This window comes from Genypterus blacodes, unplaced genomic scaffold, assembly GCF_046128005.1.
Source record: "Genypterus blacodes isolate CSIRO-AG114 ecotype Tasmania unplaced genomic scaffold, CSIRO-AGI_Gbla_v1 ptg000227l_1, whole genome shotgun sequence".
Taxonomy (NCBI): Eukaryota; Metazoa; Chordata; class Actinopteri; order Ophidiiformes; family Ophidiidae; genus Genypterus; species Genypterus blacodes.
In genome coordinates, this window is record NW_027467025.1 from 107,501 (window position 1) to 115,345 (window position 7,845).

General features: G+C 43.5%; 1 protein-coding gene and 1 long non-coding RNA gene across 2 annotated transcripts in view; both read left to right on the plus strand.

Annotated features, from left to right (window-relative positions):
- The window catches only part of LOC143016393 (CD48 antigen-like), a 3,970-nt gene extending 3,607 nt beyond the window's left edge, over positions 1 to 363 (plus strand). The window contains exon 4 of the mRNA XM_076170715.1: positions 1 to 363. This exon is cut by the window's left edge and continues 349 nt beyond it. The gene's annotated coding sequence lies outside the window, so the exon portion shown is untranslated.
- Positions 364 to 829: 466 nt separating this feature from the next.
- LOC143016385 (uncharacterized) lies at positions 830 to 2,751 on the plus strand. Its single transcript, XR_012965518.1, has 4 exons — positions 830 to 878; positions 993 to 1,085; positions 1,186 to 1,300; positions 2,609 to 2,751. It is a non-coding gene; the product is annotated as an uncharacterized LOC143016385 (long non-coding RNA).
- Positions 2,752 to 7,845: the final 5,094 nt, after the last annotated feature.

A 7,845-nucleotide genomic window follows, 5' to 3' on the forward strand; every position in this document is an offset into this window, starting at 1 on the left:
GAAGAGCGTTTGTGTAACTTGTGCAGTCAAAGGTATTGATTGACTGATTGACCTTTATCGCTCTGTCACTCCAGACATTCCCACATTTATTGTACGGGTACAGATTTATGATGTTTATCAAGCCTTAACATTTATCAAGTGTATCGCTGATCAGGCCACGCCCCTTTTAGGTGTACAGTTCCGTGAAACGAGTTTGAGGAAATGTGTGTCATTTTTCTGAAGGACGTCCAGTGCAGAAGTTCATCCTTAACTGTTTCCTTATATCACTCATAACATCAGCGCCACACCTTGGTGTGATGTTGACCGAACCGTGTTTCCCAGGAGCCTCTGCTTTAAAATGTTAACATCGTGTACACTGTCTGACGCAAGGTGGCAAAAAGAAAAAAGTGACTGTGACTTGTTGTAGAATCAGAATAAACGTTTTTGGACAAATATGCACATGCAAGGAATTCAGTGTGGTGTAATTACTCAACACAAACATCCATCCATCCATCCATCCATCATATATCACACTTATCCACTGGGTCGCAGGGTTGCTGGGCCCTGGACAGGTCGCCAGTCCGTCGCAGGGCACACATATACACAAACAACACTCACTCTCACATTCACACCTATGTCACCGACGAACCTGCACATATTTATACTATAATAATAAATCAAATATAAATGAATGTCAGTACGTATGTGGGAATTTCCTGGCCTGGATATTTTATGATTTCTGCGTCATTGTTCCTGCTGCCTGACGAGAAGTTTCAGGGACGTTCTGGGGTCAGAGTCCAGCCCGGTTTATTGAAGGATGAGGTGAGAAGCTGAGCATTTAAAGAGGCCAGCAGCTTCAGATCCTCACTGCATGGCTCAGCTGACTGCCGGCCCAACCTGTAAGTCACATTTTCTGTCCTTTCTTCTCTCCGCAGCATCCCGTCAGCTCTGACCATTTAAAGGCACATTAAGATAACTGAGGCACATTTTGTTTGCTGTTTTTTATTTGCCAGCTGAAATCTGCACTGTGAAAAATTCTCCTCAAAGTAATTCTGGTTTGTTGCTGCAAACCCGCATAGAATCTACATGTTGCACTTCCACCAAAGGTTTTGTATTATATGATATAATACATTATAATATGCATCAGAATCAACATAACAAACGCCAGAATTGTGTCTCACTTACATTTCCTTTGTCTTCCTCCAGAACTGCAGTGACTTCATCATCATCATCATCATCATCATCACCATCACCATCATGAAGTCTTTGCTCGTCCTCTCTGTTGTCCTCTTCTTCTCTGTATACATCAGGGCTGCAACAGGTGAGACAGACTTACACACACCCAAGCTCATCTCATTCAAAAGTGACTGACAAGTGAATTTTGCCCCATCAGAGAAAATAGTAGAGTAAGTTGCTGATGTTAATTTTACTGAAGTATCAAAAGATTTTTGGGGGAAAATAACTGTTCTCAAAGTAAAAGTGAGGTGGCACGGTGACTTTTTTTTTTCTTTTCTAACAGTGGCCCAAATGATTGTGTATGTGACCAAAGTAGTGGAGTTGAGTATAAACTGTTTTTCAGATATGTAGTGAAGCAAAAACTAAATTGTTTGTGAAAATATGAATACTCACTTCAAGTACAAATTCTCCCAAAATTTTCAGTGCAATTTTATTTTTAAAAATCAAATGTATTCTTGAGGATCCTTATCCAAACATGTTCCTTATCTCATGTTGTGTTATGTGGTCTTTACAGAGGGGGAAGCTGAGAACACTGCTGCTTCAGCCAGTTCGGCTCGCCTACCTCAAGGTTAGAAACTTCACTTAAGGCTTCCGATTAAGAAGACAAAACGTATACCTAACATACTGTCATTTACTAATAATTAAACTACAAATGCATTTCCTGAAGAGAACTCACCGTGAGATCATCCTTATTGATAAAAAGTGTATAGAGCGGTTGCTAGGGCAGTTGCTATGGTGCATGGGCGCTCGCTAAGGCATTGGTTCATGAAGGATTGTCTTTGGGATTTTAAATGGGAAACTTGCTGAATATTCCAAAAATATACAAAATACCAAAAATCATTCCAATAGTGTCTAAAACATGCTGAACATTTGGAAGTTTGAACGTTGAAGTATAGTTGAATAGTTGAAGGTTTAAGTTAAATGTTTCATATATGGTTGAAGGGTTCAAGTACACAAGCAGTTAAGTGCAAGAAGGTATAAGAAATAACAAAAATAAAGACACGGACGTACCATATACTTTGAACTTCATGCTTATCTCATTAATACACGTATACAAGTATAAATTACGAGATGGCAGGGGGTTACTGGTGAAAGAAGTCATGCAAAATACACACAGGTCACTGGAAACAAACACAGCAATAACTGAAACTCATTGATAAGCATCCCTCAATCAGGGCATTGGGATGCCATCGTGCAAAACCTTAGCAACCAAACCAAACACTATCAATGTCATTAAATCAGTAATCATGAGCACAGACATGGAAATAATTAAATCATATAGACATGATCTCAAACTATTTTTCTCTCTGAAAACAAATTCATGTAAAGATAAGAACGATTGATTTAGATATTCTTGCCCATTAATTATGTTTATTCCATTAACCCCCCCCAGGTCGTTTAGATTTCTGCCTTGACGGCTGGGAGAGTTTCCGTGGTAACTGCTTCCACCTGGTCAACCACCCTGACACCTGGACAAATGCAGAGGTAAGCAAACAAAAACTAACTTATGGATTAGGGTTAGTCGTTAGTCATTAGTCCCAATTTCCGCCCTAAGAATCGTTCAAACACATAGTATATTGTTTTGAAGGATAACTCTCTCTTCCTCTTTGTCCCCCCTTAGTTACTACTAATTCTACACCCGGCAGTTTCCAGGCAACGCTCCTTTCATATCACTGTTGTGTTACTTCCTCCTGGCTCTCATGCAAAACTCTTTTTTTATGATACTTTATTTGTCAAATTCCATGCAATCACATGCAGTCACATAGTCACACAGATTGGAAACGCATCTTGCATATGTAACACAACACACACATGCTTTTTACAGAGGGAGCGCAGGGCAGTCATGATACGGCACCCCTGGAGCAGTTGGGGGTTCAGTGCCTTGCTCAAGGGCACTTCAGCAGTGCCCTGAAGGCAAACTGGCGACTCTCCAGCTGCCAGTCCACTTTCTTGGTCCACACACGGGGACTCGAACTGGCGCGACCGGACTGAGCTACTGCCGCCCTATAATCTCGTAATATCTTCCACAATTCTTTTCAGAATATGCCATCTGTTAAAGTGTGACATGTAGTTATTCCTCTCTCCTTAAGCAACAACTGGTCCTGAATATTCCTCATCTGGTCTAATGTTCCATTTTCAACCGGGAAAATATTTCTTTCCCAACTTGTCTGTTCTTCATTGTTTTCTTGGCTTTTCAGACAATAATAATTGGTGAAGTTCTCCTCTTTTCACATTAGATTCATGGGCAGAACTAAAATACTGTACAATCCTGTGGCTGCTGGAAAATGGGGCAAAATGGGGCAGGAGCTAACGACGACAACAGAGAACAGGTGTGGACAATCAGAAAGGTGGAAACAATCAGGTAACGCCAGACAGGAAACAGGAAACCGCCACGAGAAAAACCACAAAACCCAGGATCACAAAAACAACTATTCATTTTTAGAAAGGTGGAATAAACCGGAGTTTCCCGGGGAAAACCCACGTACAAAGTCAGGCATTCTAATTATAGAAATATAGAAGCTACAAAACCAAAATAGTTCTGAGTAACTTTCATTGTATCAACATGTTAAAGGGGGCATTAATAGACACAATGAAGTTGACAATCGGGTGCTGCTTTAGAACCTTGGGGTTCTTCAGGAACCTGGTTATTCAGTGAATGAAGCTACTTAACGTTTCATCGGCAACATCTGGAGCCTGAAATGACGGGATCCTCAGCCATCAGTACACCGGTCACCGCACTGACAACGACATTGTCAAAAGCCGCGTCGTTCATGAACATTTTGGACACCATTTTGTCCGCAGGTTGTTCCTTACACAGGACCTTAAACACAGCTTTGCTGATCTTCTTCGCATTAGAGCTGTCAGGAAAGACAGTAACAGCAGACCCAACGATCCCCGCCGAGGTTTTCTGTGCCAGACGATTCATTACGTTGACGAAGTCCGTCGAGCACAGTTTGAGGGACTTGCTGACCTTGCTGATGTGTAGCAGCAGCTCACTGAGCACTGCACTGATCAGCTCCCGCTGTTTATCTGCTGATTCCTGGGGTGGGGCTGCTTCCTGGGGGGAGGCTGTTTCCTGGGGTGGGGCTGCTTCCTGGGGTGGGGCTGATTCCTGGGGTGAGGCTGCTTCCTGGGGTGAGGCTGCTACCAGGGGTGAGGCTGTAACCTGGTTTGCAGTCTCGCTGACATCAATTGGGATGAGCTCAGCTCCTATCAGGATGTTCTCGCTCTGCACATTTGTCAACCTGTCGCTGATGTTGACAATGGCAGGACGAACAGGGCTCGGTTCGTACGATACCAGTGCTTTTATGAAGAGTAAACACCCCTGGATAAAACGTTTGGTTGCATCATCGGCCATGTGGTTGATGGTCTGGAGGACAGAATCTGAATTTGTCTTGATAATGGGGTTACACAGAGTTTGGTCAAGCTGTTTCTCAGTCAGGTAATTAAAAATTTTAGACGTGACCTCCTTGAGGAAGCTGCTGAGCTCATTTTGAGTGGCATTCTTGAAACATTTGTAGAAACCCTCGTAAGTGCAAGCTTTCTCTCCAAGCTCCTCCTCTATCTCTGTGAACATCTTCTCCACAATATCCTCCACAAAGAAACACAGAGACTGCATGTTCTCCTTGCTTGGCATAAGAGAGAGGCTCTGCTGTAGCGCTGACCTGTCAGATTTGTGTGAGGGAACCTCAACATCTGACAAACTGCCCTTTGGTATACTGGCATCAAATGTCTTCACACTTGTCTCTGATAATATCTCAATCAATGTCCCCTGCAGTTTTGCCATCATGCTGTGGATTAATGACCTGGCAAAGCACTTTGCAAAGAACCTCCACATCTTAAATGTGTCTTTAAAAGAATGTGTCTTCTGCTCAGCACTCTTCAGGTCCTCAAAGATCAATCTCTTAATGTCACTGACAGCAGTATCGGGTAAATAGGACACTGGATCGTCAGCGTACGCAGCCACAGAGATATCAGCTGCGCTCCTCTCGAGAACATCCCTCACAACTTTCTCAATGAAATCGATGTCCGACGCTGGTACTTCTGTGTGCGCTTCTTTGTGAGAAACTGAAGTGGGAGCCCTTTCGGCTTTTCCGTTTCCTCCTTTTGGTTTCAGTTTGCAAAAACAGCACTGCAGTACTTTTGCACAATGTTTCAGCATACTATGAAGAGCATTGGTGCCAGAGACAGAGCCATCTACAAAAACAGCCTGTATCTCTCTGGACTCACTGGATGGCAACTTGCTGACCTTTAATAGTGCAGAGTTGACCTTCTGGGCCACCTCACCTGAAATCAGCTTGGTCAGTTTCTCTGAGCTCTCTGTGTCGTTGATGCTCTTTACGTTCAAAGCCCCAGCAAACGCCTCAGTCAGTGAATTTCCCAGGTTGTTGCTGATGGTCTCCACGGATACAATAGGTTCCAAATTCTCTCCCTCCTGTGAGGGAAGCTGTACCTGCCTAATCTTCTGTATAAACATGTCCAAGGTGCGTCTTGTCTCTGCCTGTATGATGTCCATGATCAAATCAGAGAGAAGGGTCATCATCTCGCAGTCCACTTGTCCAGATGCCAGCCGCTTCTTCTGACCTTCACTGATCTTACTGAAGGCATCGTCAAGAAGAAGCCTGAGGTTCTCTGACCTGGCCTGAGCAATGTTTGTCATTTCTGTACTTTCATTAATTATCTCTGGAGCAATTTGTTCCATCATGATTAATTTCAGATTACATCTGATTGTCTAGTTATATGCCTTTTTATTCATGATGTGATGATGACATTACGTCGTGGCTGTCATGATTACATCATACGAAGATGGACTTGCTATCTGATAATGTCATGATACACGTTTCTGTTGCCAGTTTTGTGCGAAACACAAATTTGTAAGAGTGGGCACAGTACACAAGGTGGCACTGTTAAATGCAATGAAGAGGAGTTCTTCTGTGGGCAATGGGGGGCGGGGGGGATTAAACTTGTGTCATGGCATCTCAAGATCAGCAAGGATTAGTAAAACTGTCAGGGCCAGATTACATCAAGTAATGTACATTCTTGTCAACATGTATGCTTGCAATGAAAAACAGAATAGACGACAAATACAATTGGCTTTGCACTTTGATCCTAGTCAACCAATAATGGGTGTGGGGGTCCATGGGCCAGAGGTGATCAATACAGACATGGGATGTAAAATGAGCAGATTAAGGAAGGAAGGAGAGAGAGAGAAAATCAGCTAATGTGTCCCATCCTCTTACTACACTCACACTACCACTGACCAAGAGTGGACAGAGTCTGTCTGAGCCTGAACCAAACCTGGGTTGGCCTATTACTCTGCTGCAAGGAGACTGTGCTTCCTGCCCTTTGGTGAGTTAGCAGTTATCAAAGTAAACTGAGAAGAGGTGTGTCTTTAGAGGGGATTTAAACATTTCTAGGGACCCTGCCTCTTTAACGAGTGCAGGAAATGTGTTCCAGAGAGAAAAAAAAGCGCAATATGAAAATTTCCAAAAGTCTTTGTCTTGACCTATCTTAGGGATCGTGCAGGAACTTAAGTGGCAGTAAGGTCAGAAATATACACTGGAGCCAGGCCGTGTAGTATCTTCTACCTATCTAGGTAAGTAAAGACCTTGAAATCAGCCCTGGCCCTGATAGGAAGCCAAAGATCAGTGAAAGTCAGAAGAGGCAGCTAGCATCCGGTCGACTGCGAGATGACTCTTTAGACACAACATTCAGGAGTAACAGCTTCCCTCACACGATGGAGAGAATATGAAACCTATTGTGTCTGTGGGGACCATCAGCAAAAGAGCATCAAGGACACTGACAGCTCAGAGAAACTGACTCAGCTGATTGGTGAAGGTCAACTCTGCACTATTAAAGGTCAGCAAGTTGCCATCCAGTGGGTCCAGAGAGATACAGGCTGTTTTTGCAAACTGGAGCCAGGAGGAGGGTGTGGGATTGCAAGGTGGCAAAACTGCAGGGGAGATTGACCGAGATGGTGTCAGTGACAAGTGTGAAGATTTGAGGCCGGTAGACCAACAGGCAAGTTTGTCAGTTGTTGAGGTTCTTTCACAGTCCCGCCAAACCTTTCACGATTCCCCAATCACTGAATTCAATACAAATTCAACAAAAGATGTTTCCAAGATGCTGCCTGATGTCCCATTTACTTTATATTTACCCCACAGTTCTCAAAATCATCTTGACCAAAGATGACCATGCTGATCAAAGATGGACCAGATTGACAAAGTGGAAAAGGTGCTCAATATGATGGAGAGGGAGCTTGGAATGGGAGCTTGCACCCACAGAGTTCTCTACAAATGTCTGAAACATCACACAAACATAAGTGCAGCAACTACCTCAAAGGACACTAGTCCCAACATACAACAGATCAAAAAGCACGACTCAATGCTCACAAACAGGTAAGAATAGAGTATGTCTTCACTTGAAGCGGTGGTACAGTACACAGAAAACCAGCCCCAGACCAGGAGAAGGCAAAAAGGCCAGAACATCTGTCTGCAATGGAAAACCAGGAGAGCAAACTAAACGCTTGACACAAAGAACAATGACAAGCTGACAAGCTGGGGCAGAGAGGGAGTTTGGGCACACAGACTAAATACACAAGGGAGGGAAGGCTGACAGGGAACAGGTGAA